General features: G+C 46.6%; 1 protein-coding gene across 1 annotated transcript in view; it reads right to left on the bottom strand.

The window, feature by feature from the left end:
* The window catches only part of EZR (ezrin), a 151,418-nt gene extending 146,798 nt beyond the window's left edge, over positions 1 to 4,620 (bottom strand). The window contains exon 1 of the mRNA XM_085612150.1: positions 4,524 to 4,620. The gene's annotated coding sequence lies outside the window, so the exon portion shown is untranslated. The remainder of the gene's footprint in view (positions 1 to 4,523) is intronic.
* Between the last annotated feature and the right edge of the window lie 9,944 nt (positions 4,621 to 14,564).

Below are 14,564 nucleotides of genomic sequence, written 5' to 3'. Positions count from 1 at the left end.
CTACGTAGCTTACACGCGACTAGGATGCAAATTAGTGTTAAGGGGGAGGAATTGCAAAGGATGCAAGCATAAAACAAAAGGGTTGGTCCAAGACATACTATGCAACTTTTGCAAACAAATCCAAGAAAAGTGGGGCAGTGGGCCTGGTGCATGAGGTACTCTCAGAACACCGCTCCATTTCTTCATGGGATGCTGTTACCTTAGATAAACAGTTCCAAGTGGTGTAATTGTCCAATTATGCTGCTTCATTTAAAGTGAACGTAGCCTTTGTGAACGCCCACATTATAGCAGACACTGGAGGTGTTCACAAACATAGAAGTGGGCTTGTGAACTTACTGAGCCATGTAATTACACCTAGATGGATCACGAACTAAGCTGGTGAAAAGTTAAAGTCCATTAATCAGTTACATAGCAACGCCAAAAATACCAGAAGGCATCAATGTGCAAACTGCAAACCATGCTTAAAAGATCAGGTGCAAGTGAAAATGTAATTTAGAAAAACATTACAATTCACTCAAATGCAAAAATGCAACTTAGAAGTCTTTGCTTTTGTTAATAGCTTGGTAAATTGGACGCTGCATTTTCAAAGCAAACACCAGGGCGGTGGGCTAATCCCATATTGGCACGAATCAGATCAACTTAATTGTCCAGGAAGAACGTGGGGGAAAATATGAAACGAAAATCCAAATATGTCTTTAAGTTTAAAATGGAACCGTATAGTGGGGTCTGGATAGTGTGGCTCGCAACGATGTTACCTCCTGTGCATGCTCGGCCGCAGCACCATGTGTTTTATAAATGTATATCGTATGCTCCTTTTATTGCTAGCGGCCGGCTGGAAGGTTGTAGGCCCATAATTGTATATTTTTTGAGTCTTGTAATAAACGGTTTCAAAAACAAAAAGAAGAAAATCCAAATATGTAAAATCCTAGAAACAGGGAGACTGGTTGAAAGTACAAGGGAAACTGCCAGGGCTTAGGGAACTGTGCTCCAGAGAAAGCTGAATCACACAGCAGGTATGAGCAAGACATTCCAAGTTTCGAAGGAGTTGCCTCGCCCAGCGGCATGGAGCCCAGCTTCAAATAGGAAAAAATAAAGGTCATTTTAACGACCACGCCCATAAAACCGAACCCACTCGAGTGCCACCTTTCCCAGAGGGAGCAGGGACGTCTGGGCGAGGGAAGGAGCGGGGGGCAGGGCCAGCTTCCAGCACAGGCCTTAACACTGCCCCAGTATCTACTGACAGGGAGCCATGAAAGTAGAAGCCGCCAAGGGAGCTGCCTCAACAAGTGGAGACAAGTCACCTGCAAAAAAATAAAATGCCTCCAAGATGATGCCAACAGTAAAAACAAAAAAAGTCTCATTTTTTAATACAGCGCTTACTATTACAGATGTTTCTATGTGTTCCCAGTTTCTGCAGCATTGGGAAGGCAGGGCGTGATGAAGTAACGATGAAGAGGGGATGGATTTAAAAATGGAACAAAATGTGGCCAAGGAAGCCGCGACTGTAACTCAGGCGCCTGGTTTCAAAGTCAGTAATGTAACTACGAGGCCGCGCCCGCTGCATTGGACTCCTCTTGAGACTAAGGAGCGGGGCGTGTCAGGACAGTGGGCGCAGATTATATTCTGGTGGGAGGCCATCATTCTGCACTTCTACAAACAGTAGAATCATTGAAAATGACTTACACCAGATGTTTCCCTCTGGTGATCCTAGGCCCTGCACCACAGTACTCACAGCAGCACCCCCTCACTTCTTCTCCACCATGGATGCCTTACTGGGCCCAGTTTTCACTGTGACACCAAAGCAATGGTCTCTAAGAATATCTGAAGGCGCGGTGTCAGGTGGGGAGCCCCAAGAGCGTAAATGCCACTAACTGCCTACATACCAAGCACCAACATGATAAACATCAGGCTCAATTCAGGTAGATTTTAAGAACCGGCTCACTTGCAAGTATTCCTGACACACAGCTGCACCTTGCTGATGCAACAGAAACCCATGTACCTTGTGCTACGGAAATCAAGCGATGAAAGTAGTTGAAATCTCACAATGTGCCTTGCTGAGCTGCCCACCAAAAAACATCCATCCAGACTCCAATTAGAGCTCAGTTGCAGAGGGTCAAATCAAACAGACATATCATACAACAGAGAAGAAATACCAAAAACCACATGCAGCATTACAAAATGAAACCTGTGTCCAACAGCATGGCCAAAAACGCCCCACAAACAAATAGTTTATTTAAAAATAGACAAATGAATGAATTATCCATTCACTAAAAGGATCCACGTGACGTGAAATAAAACACTAAATGCTAAATAATGCCTAGTCTCAGGCAGAAGGAATGGGTCTTGCCTTGCTGCTGCCTATCTACCAGTCAAGAGTTAAAACGTGAAAGGGTGGTACCTGGGCACAGCATTCAACTTAAGAAAAGGAAGTTCCTACCCTGCTGCTGAGCCAGTGTCTACTGGCAGAGACCCAGCAGTGAGTGGGAGGGAGGGAGGGTCGAGCCACACAATGCGTACCTGGGCCGCACCTGGAGTTGGGGTACCTCAAGGACCACGCCAACTCGAACCTGCTAACCAGGCCACGCATATAGGTGAAAAGCAAGTATACTGTGAGTTCACAGAAATAAATCGTTATATCATCTTTGAATAGTTCAGTCAGTCTAGTTTTCTCCCAGTACATTCTGGCACTAGTAATTTTATATTTCCTATTACAAATGAGGGACTAGATGCACCAGGATGCAAAGAAAATCCCAAAACGTAATGAGTTCCTCACATGAGGGCTCATAGCCACTGGGAAGATGACCTTTAATGTCACGAGCTTTCAGTTTACATTTGTGGAGAGCCACTGGAATTAGACGATTTGGCACCTGCAGTTTTTTCCTAATGATTATTGATTTGCTGCATTTGCCACACTATCCATCACCTGCTACATTATCTGGAGATTATAATGAAACCAATTGATTCTAGCTCTAACGGATTAGAAGTTACTTAAAATGCAGCGACACACATTGCTGCGCAGTGGAAGGCCCATCGCAAAGGCAGACTGATCACCCTTCTGTTGCTTGGTGTTAAACTGGAACTAATGAGGATAAACGCATACCCAGGAGCAGTTAAGAAGTGAAAAAAAAATCACAAAATAGTAAAGAAATACCATCACAAGATATGCTGCATTATTTGCCTTCTTTTGCTGCATAATTTAATCAACCCTTCCGCATAATTTGGTCTTCCCTTGCCGTATAATTCCAGTGGCCCTGAATGTGTCTTTAGTTTCAGGGGTGACAGTAACACGTGAGCTATACAGCGGAAAGAAGCACCTGTTCCCAGAACGAATTGATTATTCACCAAACGTCCATTGCTGGATAAATTGTCCCAGTGAAAGGGTGTCAAGTCACGTGGTAACACTACTGACACCTTGCATGGGGTAACATAAGGTGGCACACCACTACACTACTTTAGGAAAGAAGCAGCATTCGCTGAGGCTATGTCTTCCCTGCCACTTAGGTAGTGAACACTCATTGCTAGACTCTTGAATAAGGTATCCATCGAAGAAAGATTGAATTGGGACATACAGCATAATTTGGACCCACAATATACAAGCTATTTGTACACTCCATGGAAATAGATAAATAAACAAGCATTTCATCTTTTGCAGAATAGTAGAAAGTTGTTGCCTGTTCAGTGTAAACGCACAAGAGAAAATATGTCCCAGCGCTATAACTCGGAGAGAACTCGTGTGGCAAGGACAGGTTTTTCAGTTTCACTGAATACACACGCATATTTCTTTAAAGAATTTTCCGGTAGCTGCTCGGAAAAAGTGGGTGGTGTGCTAACATTTCAGCGTGACCTTTCACAAACAGTGCGCTCTGTCCCCTGTTCGAACTTTGTGCCCCCTTCTGTCTTATGCCATCCCGGAGTATGGCAATGACCCCCGGGCGGCCAATGTCAATGGTCCGAGGTCCGACGACCCTGCGCGCGCAGGGAGAATTACGTGTCCTGCTCTGGGAGCCGGCGCGGTGAGACACACACACACACAGCAGGGCACTGCGCACCACTCCCAGGCGACCACAAACAAATGCCACCGCACCCAGGTACACCTGGGGACCCCCAATACACACGAACAACACATAAACGGAAAACTAAAAACATTACAAAAAAAATGTCTTCACAAGAAAGCGCTGAGTTCCAACAAATCTCAGCCAGACCTCGCTCCCCGGCCCATCCCAGGGAGGGGCAGCAGCCGGCCGGAGAGCACACGGGTCCCGGGGACACCGGGCACAGGTGCAGCAGCGCCAGCTCCTCTCCAGGCGAATCCCTCCCCCTCCCCCGTCCTCCGTCCTCCAGGCAGAATCCATCCCACGAGCTGGTAATCCGCAGAACACCTGTTGTCTGGCGGAACAAGTGCGGAGAGAAAGGAGGGAAAAGCAACTTCCTATGTGTTGCGAACGCATCCCGGCTTCTCCTGCGGGGCCCTCCCCTCCCTGGTGGTCGTGAGGTGAAGCGAAGCCCCCGGCGCGGCTGCTCACCCGGTGTCTCGCGCCCGCTGGTCCCTCGGCAGGACCCCTCCTCCTGCTGCTCCTGCGCGCGCTGCGGGCTCTCCTCCCCTCTGGCTGCAATATGGCTGCCTGGCTGGGTGCAACAGGTCGGTTTTATCCTGCCTCCCGCCCTCCTCCTCCTTCACCGCCGTCCCCTCCCTGCTTCAACTGAACACGCACTGTAAAGGCGCAGCAGGCCAACAAACAAACCCTTCATGGCACTGCCCTGCTCGGCAGCTACACACCCTCTGGCCAGGCGGGAGAGCTCCCTGCTCAGCAGAGGCTGGGCTGTCTGCAGCCATCACTGCCCTGCAACTGGCAGGAAATCAAACCTGCCCAGTCACCCTCACCCACCTTGGCACAGCTAAACTGGTATTTGGTGGAGGTGGGCAAGCCAGCAAAGTCATAGGGAGAGTCCAGCCAGAAATGGCCTACGGGTCTAGCGAGGCATTAAGGGCAGGTGAGGCAAACCACCAAAAGAAATGACATGTAAAAGATGTAGCAAACGTCATGGAAAACTATGATAAAGTCTTTTGTAGATTACAAAATAGGGTTCTTCTGGAATGCTTGTGTTTCATTTTAGTACATTAGATTACACAACTGGATTTAAAATAGTTTTTTAAACATGAACTTACCCCAATGCTCTGTGGACACTGCTATAAGAGAACACAAAGATGTCAGCTTGTAGTCTGTACTGTGCACTTTTAATCTGGCCACTATGACTGGCGTATACAACCTTTTCTGTACTCGGAGCTACTTCTGATTAGTGAAAATTATCCTTACTATTGACTTTGAACCTTGTTGAAGTAGTGACCACCTAAGATACAATTGCAATAGTGAATCACACTTTCAGACTTATTAGTAGTAGCCATCCACATGTATGGCACAATGTCGAGTGACACTTGTTTCTGTCTGGTTTTCTCTCTTTAACATTTTTGCCCATTCTTTTCACTTTTTTGCTTCTTTCCTCTCTCTACCACATTTTACTCTTTTTGCTTTTGCTCTGTGCCAGGAGGGAGCGCTCCCGGCTCTGCAAAGACTGGCAGTAGCCCTGACTGCCCTCAGATTGGCAGGAAATCACACCTGCCCAGGTACCCTCACCCATCTGGGTACAGCATCCAGAATTTAGTAAAAGGGGACAAGTCAGCAAATTTATTGGGACAGTCGAGCTAGAACTGAGCCAGGTGTCTGGCTAGGTCCCTGGGCCAGAGAATGAGACAAGCCATCAACATATTTGACATGTGAATGATGTAGCAATCGTCATGGAAACATATGATGAAGCCTTTTGCAGATTAAAGAATAGGTTTCTTCTTGAATGCTTGTGTTTAATCTTAGTTCATTAGATTACACAACTATTGTGAAAATAGTTTTTAATCATACATTTAATTTACCCCAATTCCATGGGGACACTGCCATGAGAGAGTCAAAATACGTCAGTTTGTAGTCTAAGTGCACTGTTAATCCAGTCAATATCTATGTGAGTAACATTATTGTCTTTGTAATCCTAGGTTAAGAAATATATTGCGCAGCGGCAGTCACCTCTGTGTAGCAATAGTTAAATCAGAGTTTCTATGGGAAGAGCGTTTTTGTGTTTTGGGAATAACTTTGGCAGATTGACGAATCTGCATGGAACTTTCCCAAAAAATGGATGGCCACCTCAGCTCCTTCCTGAAAAATATTGTGTTGATCTGCCAAGTGGTTGGCAAGAAAAGGGGTTGTCCCCAAACATTGATTTCACATGTCAATACGCATAGGAGATTTTGCTCCCCATTACAGAAAAAGTGCTGAATGGAATTACATAAAATTTACAAAAAGTTGGAAATTTACTCAGAAACCGTGCTTTTTGTGATTTGATTGAAATCAGAACCAAGCTCCTTAAAGCTAAATGGCGATTGTAGGCCCCTGCAAATCTTACCAACGCGCCACATCCACTACTGCTGGGCCTTCTTTTATTTTTATTTATTGTTTATAATGTTCTTAACCTATTTTTAACAAATATTTTATTGTACTGATCTTTTTTAAAATTTGTGGTATATGGTTTTATTGTGAAATGCTTTTATGACATTTATTGTCGAATAAAGCTTAAGTTGACTTGACTTGATGTAAATCTGTTCAGCCGTTTTTGAAAAATACGCATTTTAAGAGGTGTTCGGGTTGGGCTTGAAGAGGTTAAAATGTTAGGCATATCTGAATGGATGGTCCTTGGGACACCCGTGGGAATCCCACGTTACAATAAATGAAAAAAATAGGGCTATCTGATTGCCCAGGGAGCTTTGTCTCCTATTTACCCTATCGGTTGCAACAACCATTTTACACTCCTGTGGGAGGCGCTGCATAAGTTTCACCCTCCCACGGTACAGTGGTGTTGGAATAAAAATGTTTTAGCTAAGTTATCCATGCATTGTATGTCTTAAGTTAGCATTCACTGCACCATTTTCTTTCCAGCCGCCATTTTGAGTCATGATCAAACTTAACTTCTGTCTCTCTCATGTTCTGCCCCAGCTGAAAGCAGCTGCAATTGTTTTTTTTTCTCCAAGGCTGAGCTTCGCTGTACTAATGAATACACTGTACATACCTTTCCCACTCGATAGGCGTGCTCCCACCCTTAGAGCGGCGGGTGCCAGCAATAGTGACCTTGGCGCTGAGATAGTATGTGCCCGGTTTCAGGATCGAAACCAATCCTTCTGTATCTACTTTGTTCACCAGCTACCAACTGGAAATTTCCAGTAAGTGCGGGTCTTTATTGGTTTTGAACTGTACTTATTGTATCGTATCACCATGCTTGCTGAAGTCAGTCCCTCTGCAGCAATCCAAGGAGGCTGGTCAGACTGGACTCCACTCGAGTGTATCCGAAATAAAGCTTACTTTGTTTGTATTCTCTACTGTCTGACCGACTCTTCATTTGTATGAAAGGCTGAGAGGTGACCCGGGTGGCTCTGATCGGGTCACTTCCTTCAGTTGGTGCCCGAACAGAGACTTCATCGGGTGACCCATCCTCGGCCCCGGAGGGGTGAGGAATTCAGGGCCACGTCAGGTCAGACAGGCAGACCAGGGATCCCTGCATGAGAGAGTCCTGAACTTTCAGCTGCCCCGTCTGTCTGACCGGTCGGTGCCTCGCCCAGCGATCATCCCGACTGGGGTCCTGAACATCGAAACTCTTGGATCTGACCGTTTGGTCCGAAGAGTCGGCAGTGGAGAATACATTTGTTTGACCTGTGTGCACCAGGTGAGTTTGTTTTGGTTCTTTGTGAATATGGTACCATTTTGGTTTGGATTTGGTGCGGTTTGAGGACCACATTTGGACTTGGTGCGGTTTGCAAATCGCCTTTGGCACAAAGTGTCTGTGAACACTTTGCCGGGCAACATAACAAATTTGGAATATTTATGAAAAAGTCCCGGGTGTAGTCAATTTTGGGTTTCTTGTTGTCATTGTTGTTCTGCTGCTGCTCGACTGGAAGAGAGTCAGCCAGCGCCTTCGGAGGGCACTCCGAATTTTGAAATGTATGTAAAACATGGCATTGGCCCTATTATGTTTAGTACGTTATTGCAAAAAATATACGAGGGATAATGCCGAGTTACAGTGGTCTTTGATGGGCACCTTTGATGAACAAAAAATTATTTTTTTACAGGAGAAGTTGTTTGCGAAAAGGAGTAGGGAGTCGATATTTGATTCCCTCAGAACATGGCAAAAAGAGGCTAAACAGAGGTAAATGAAAGTTGAGAAAGAGGCCCGGAAGGGGAGGACGCAAACATTGAGGCAGAAAGCTGTAGCGCATGATAGAGAGATGCAGGAGATAGGAATTGAACGTGCAGATAGGAGGTTTCGACTGAATACTGATAAATCATATGTCACCCAAGATGAAAATGACACTTTTGTAGAGGAACTGCTAGATGCTCGACCCCCACCTCTGTATGCCCGCAGAGGATATATCCCTCCCTTCCGCAACAGGCCCAGCTACCAGGTTCTTTTGTCTGCTGTTTCTGCTTCTGTTACCGTTGATCAGACTGCCTTGGCCACTGCACTTCCTGTTTTTTCTTTGTCTTCGCTGTCTGTGGCAACTGTGAATGTTAGTACCCCTACAACGCCTATTGCTTAGGTGTCCGTGCTTCTGTTACCGTTGATCAGACTGCCTTGGCCACTGCACTTCCTGTTTTTTCTTTGTCTTCGCTGTCTGTGGCAACTGTCAATGTTAGTACCCCTACAACGCCTATTGCTTAGGTGTCTGTCTCTCCAGCCCTTATACCCATGACACAACCGACAATGACATTAGTGCCTGCTCCCTCTGTTGTCATCTCCACTGTGTTCCTCCATTTCCCGATATCACTGAGTAGTGAGACACCGATGAGCTGCCCTGACGATAGAGAATGGATGAAACTTAAAAAGCGCATGGGGTGGACATTGGTCCGATCTGATGTGGGAGATGCAGAGAAAAAGGTGGTGGCTAATCAGGCAGCACAGTGGGCTCGTAACCCCATTCACAGTGTGGAAGATGTGTGGAGTGTAATGAAGGATTATGAGCCTTTCGTACAGAAACATGCCCTTAAACACATGTCGACTACTCTGATCGGTCTTTGGGAGCAACTTTTTAAGGGTACAGCACCGCTGATCATATACAATATTAGGGACCATGTGTATGTTACTGATATAGAACCTGCTCATGTCTTTGGTAATGTTGCAACATTGGTCGCTTATCGGGTAAGGCTACTGGAGAAGAGTCTCACTCCAGTGTCCCAGTACCCGATGAGGAGAGTGCATCCCATACACCACCCTGCAATACCAGAGCAACGGGATCAGCATGATGTCGTTATTAGACCAGGGGTGGTGGCCCGTTTCCAAGATCAGTGGGTTTATACCCCGTGGAAAAGGAGCAAAGTCTTGGACCTTAAGACTCAGTTACTTGCCCCTAGGAAAAATCCTACTGCATATTATAAGGAATTGACTGAGGCCGCTTCATCAAGGATGATGACGCTTGCGGATATTGAAATGTTCTTTGGTTTGCTGGTGCCCGTTAATATTTGGAGGCAGGTACATACACAGGATCACGTTGTCGAATTGGGTTGTACCTGGGATCAAATTAAGGTATGGGACCAGGACAGGAAGCCTGGTGAGAATCCTAAAGCAGAGATACTTGTTCTACCTGGCCATTTTATCACTTTTTTGTGTGCATATTTATATAGCGCGAACTCGACCCAAAGGTATTGGAGCGATTTACACGAGCACCATATTTACATTACACATTCAGGCACGGGGAGATTAAGTGATTTGCCCAGAATCACAGGATCTAGACGCGACCCCGAGGCTTGAACCCTGGTTTCCAGCACCAAAGTCGGCAGTCTAGCCGACGGACCACATCCCCTCCCCAATGCTATTGGCCTTTCGTCAGAAGAAAGATGAGAGTGTGTCTGATTTTTTCACCTGGTTTGAAAGTGTGTTTTTGGATTATAGTGGACAGGACTTGTTGATTGAGGGTGGTATGCGTTTGTTTGTCAGTAGGTTTGTTTCAAATTTGCTCCCCGAGATCGCAACTCAATAACAGGCTTCTGAGAGCACCTGGTCCACTTCTTCTCCTTCTGTTATCTTGAACATGGCGCAATACTACGAGCACAAGGAAAATGAGGATAAGGAAAAGACTAGCAGGAATACTACACTGGTAGGGCCGAATCAGTGTGCATATTGTAAGGAGGAGGGACACTGGAGCAGCGAGTGTCTGGTGCTTTTGCAACAGGGGGCGGCCCCTAGGGGACGGGGTTCTCGTGGACGGGGTCATGGAGATGGTGGCCAGGACAGGGCTCAGACAGCTGAGACATCACAGGGTCGTACTGAGCAGAACTACTTTGACGATCCTCGGGGCAAACAGCACTACCACGATAACTATGATACGGATGAGGCGACAGGGATGTCTTACAATTAGGACAGCAGAGGACAGGGTGAGGGACCAGTTTTGATACCTGTAGACCAAGAAGGGCCGTATGGTTAGTGCAGATGCGACAAACAGTTCTATTTCTCGTTTCTTGGTCCTCTGTCTGGCCATAATAATGATTTTCTGGTGTACTGGTTGTGAGCCCCATTTCCAAACCTCTTGCATTGACTATTGGTCCCTTTACAGTGGATTCGCCATTTCTGTTGACGTTTAATTGTGGAGAGAATTTGATGGGTCTGGATCCATTGAAGAAATTGCATGCCACTATATGTTGCGCCCAGGAGAGTGTCTACATGACAATGGGTCCGAATGTTGTGTGTGCTACGCAGTGCCTGTCTAAAGATGCGCCTCTCCCTGCTGAATTTAGCGATGTGCCACCCACACTGTGGGCAACGAGCGACACAGATGTGGGTTTGTTGCCGACATCCCCTGTTTCGATAGAAGTCAAGGAAGGTGCTATTTTACCTCGCATTCCTCAGTATAATATATCAGAGGCAGGTGAGCGTGCTCTGATAAAAATAGTGCATGACTTGATTGAGAAAGGAGTGGTTGAGGAGACAACTGTTAATGTTTGTAACAGTCCCATTCTTTCGATCCTCAAACGAATGCCTTCGGGTCCCTCTGTGTATCATGAAGATGTTTATTGCTTTGTGATCGATTTGCGCGAAGTTAACAAAATAGTGATTCCCCAGTTTCCATTGGTCCCCAACATTATGACTCTATTGACGATGATTCCTTCTTCTGCTAAATTCTTTAGTGTCATTGACTTAAAAAATGCCTTTTTCAGTATCCCAATTCATCCTGACAGCAGGTATCTGTTCGGGTTCACCCTAGTTGTCAGGAGCTTTAGATTCTGCCGCACTCCTCAAGGCTATACAGAGAGTCTGCGTATCTATAGTCAGGTGTTGAAAAGTCAATTGGATTCTTTGTCACTTCCCATAGGTAATGTATTACTCCAATATGTTGACGACCTGCTCATCGCCTCAGACACAGAACAGGGTTGTAGAGACAGTACGGTTAAACTGCTGCTCCATTTATCTGATTATGGTCATAAGTTATCTCTTTCCAAATGCCAGTATTGTTGACAGGAGGTCACCTACTGTCGAAGGAGGGTAGAAGATTGACACCTGAAAGCATCAGTATCATTGTGAAAATGCCTGTTCTGCAAACTCAGAAAGATGTGCGCCCTTTCACAGGTATCACTTCCTATTGCAGGCAGCAGATACCTGGATACTCACTGTTTGTTAACCCCTTCGGTGCTCACGATGAGCTGGACTCGTCATGGCACACAGTGGCCGTATGCTCATGACGAGTCCAGCTCGTCATGACACCCACCCACAGGGGAAGCGCTGGCGCTCCCCCCGTGGGTGGCATATCAAGGTATTTTTACTGGGGAAGGCAGGGGAAGCCCTTCCCCTGCCCCCCGCCGCCCCCCCTCTGCGTCATCAATGATGTCAGCGCGTGAGGCGCGCTGACGTCATTGGAGGTTTCCCTTTGTTCTCCGACGCGCAGGAAGCCATTTGCTTCCAGCGCGCCGGGGAACAAACGGGTACGTTTTGGGGCTGGGGAGGGGGGGGGATTTAACCAAAAGAGGCATCGGGGGAAAGGAAAGGGTTTTCCTTTCCCCCGATACCTCTTTTGCGCATTCCTGCTGTGCGATCGTGTAGCAGGAATGCCCACTAGCACCAGGGATTTTTTTTTTTTTAAATGTGGCGTGATTTGTGTTGTTTTGGGGAGCGGCCCCTTAGGCAAGGGTCGCGCCTCTTATGGGGCATATACATTTTGGATTTCTCTCCCCCCGTGGGGGGGCAGATTTTAATTTATATACTTTGAAAACAGCCCACTGGACCACCAGGGTTTAGCTGGTGGGGAGCGGCCCCTTGGGCAAGGGTCACTCCCCTTTGGGGGCCCATTTTTTTAATGTGTATGTGTTTTAGTTTTGTTTGGGGGAGCGGCCCCTTAGGCAAGGGTCGCTCCTCTTATGGGGGTAATAATTTAGGTTTTGTCTGCCCCCCTGGGGGGGGCAGATTTTGTATATATAACAAAAACTGCCCAATGGACCACCAGGGAGTGTTTAGTGGGGAGTGGCCCCTTGGGCAAGGGTCACTCCCCTTTGGGAGCTATGTGTTTGGCTGTCTGCCCCAAAGGGGGGGGCAGATTTTGATTTTTTTTATGTAGGGCCCACTAGGCCACCAGGGAGTTATTTGTGGAGAGTGACCCCTTGGGCAAGGGTCACTCTTCCTTGGGGTCAATATTTGTGGCTGTGTCTGGCCCCCAGGGTGCCAGATCGCCATGTTTTTAAAAACAAATTAGGCCCACTAGACCACCAGGGATTTGTTTGTGGGGAGTGGCCCCTTGGGCAAGGGTCGCTCCCCTTTGGGGAGCATTAATTTGGCCTTTTCTGTCCCCCTGTGTGGACAGATCGTCTGATTTTTCTTTTTTTGTATGTCCACTAGGCCACCAGGGATTTATTTGTGGGGAGTGGCCCCTTGGGCAAGGGTCGCTCCCCCTTGGGGGCATTGTTTGTGACTGTCTGGCCCCATGGGGGGCATATTTCGCCATTTTGTTAATATGAGCCCACTAGACCACCAGGGATTTAATTGTGGAGAGTGACCCCTTGGTCAAGGGTCGCTCTCCTTTGGGGGCAATGTTTGTGGCTGTGTCTGGTGGGCAGATCTCACCATGTTTTTTTTTAAATTGGGCCCACTAGACCACCAGGGATTTGTTTGTGGGGAGCGGCCCCTTGGGCAAGGGTTGCTCCCCTTTGGGGAGCATTAATTTGCCAGTTTCTGCCACCCTGAGGGGCAGATCGTCTGATTTGTTTTTTTGTAGGGCCACTAGGCCACCAGGGTTTTTTTAAATGTTGGTGAGCGGCCCCTTGGACATGGGTCGCTCCCCTTTATGGGAGGATGATTGTGGCCATTTCTGCCCTCTTTGAGTGGCAGAATAGCAGTATGTTTATAGGCCCATCTGCCCCCAAGGGGGGCAGAAGCCACTAGACACCGTTTTTTTTAAATTTTGGTTTTGGGGAGTGGCCTCCAGGGCAAGGGTTATTCCCCTTTTACAGGGGTGAATATTTAATTTATACTCTTAGGCCCACCTACCCCTTAGCTTGGCTGGTGGATTGTGTGTGGAGTGGTGCATTATTAGCATATGTGATTGTAATGTTTTTTTCTCCTTTTTAATCTAGTGTAAAGCTTTTGATTCCTGTTTGGGGTTTCGACAGTGGTTGTTCTGCAGTTTTGCGTTGCATTTACTCCAAATGAGTAATATTGTAATGTATGAATGAATTCTGTTGTAAGTGGTGTCATAATGGCAGCATATTTAGTTAGTGTTTTGAGCATGAAATTCTTTGCTATGTGTTTTGCATTGTCTTATGTGTAATTTTCTTTTCTCTTTCTTTTTTAGTGGGATATTCTTGATCCATACTGTGTCTGTGCAGAGTAGGTGGTGGTGAGTTTAGCTGCTTCTGGAGTATATAGTTATTTCTGATAAAGGTGCATTTTGTTTATTACTTATCTTACAAAGTGTTTGTTGTTGTTGACTTGTTTGACAAGTTACCATTATTAGTAAGCATTATGGCTAGCCGTAGAATGACTGCTCAGTAGGTGGTTGGTATGCTTCTTGAATCTTCCTCTGAGACTGACAGTGCGTCTGAGGGAGAGGAGGGAGGGGAAGATTCAGGCAGTGAGTTTTCTCTCAACATGGAATCATCGGATGATGAAGCGTCTCTCAGTGCAGATGAAGCTACTTTTGGTGTGGATGAAGGTACTCTCAGTGTAGATGAAGTGCCTGTTTTAGAGGAGGATACTGCTGTGCTGATGGTGCAAGAGGCATCTGGATTGCAGCCTGAGGCTGCTAGGCTTCCTACTGAAAGTACTGGACTCTGGGTTGATCCAAACATGGTGCAGCCGGTGTTGCCTGCCTTTAGCGGTGATGCAGGGTGTAGAGTGGATTGTGAACATTTTTTGCCTATACATTTTTTTCAGTTGTTTATGGATGATATATTTTTGGGTGTGATTGTTGAGCAGACTAATTTGTATGCTGAACAGTTTTTGAGGGACAACAGTGACAAACTTAGGCCCCACTCTAGAGCTACCCGGTGGACTCC

The sequence above is a fragment of the Triturus cristatus genome, chromosome 6 (assembly GCF_964204655.1).
Source record: "Triturus cristatus chromosome 6, aTriCri1.1, whole genome shotgun sequence".
Lineage (NCBI taxonomy): Eukaryota > Metazoa > Chordata > Amphibia > Caudata > Salamandridae > Triturus > Triturus cristatus.
Note: the sequence above shows the minus strand (reverse complement) of the source record. Positions and strands in the feature narration are given on the sequence as shown.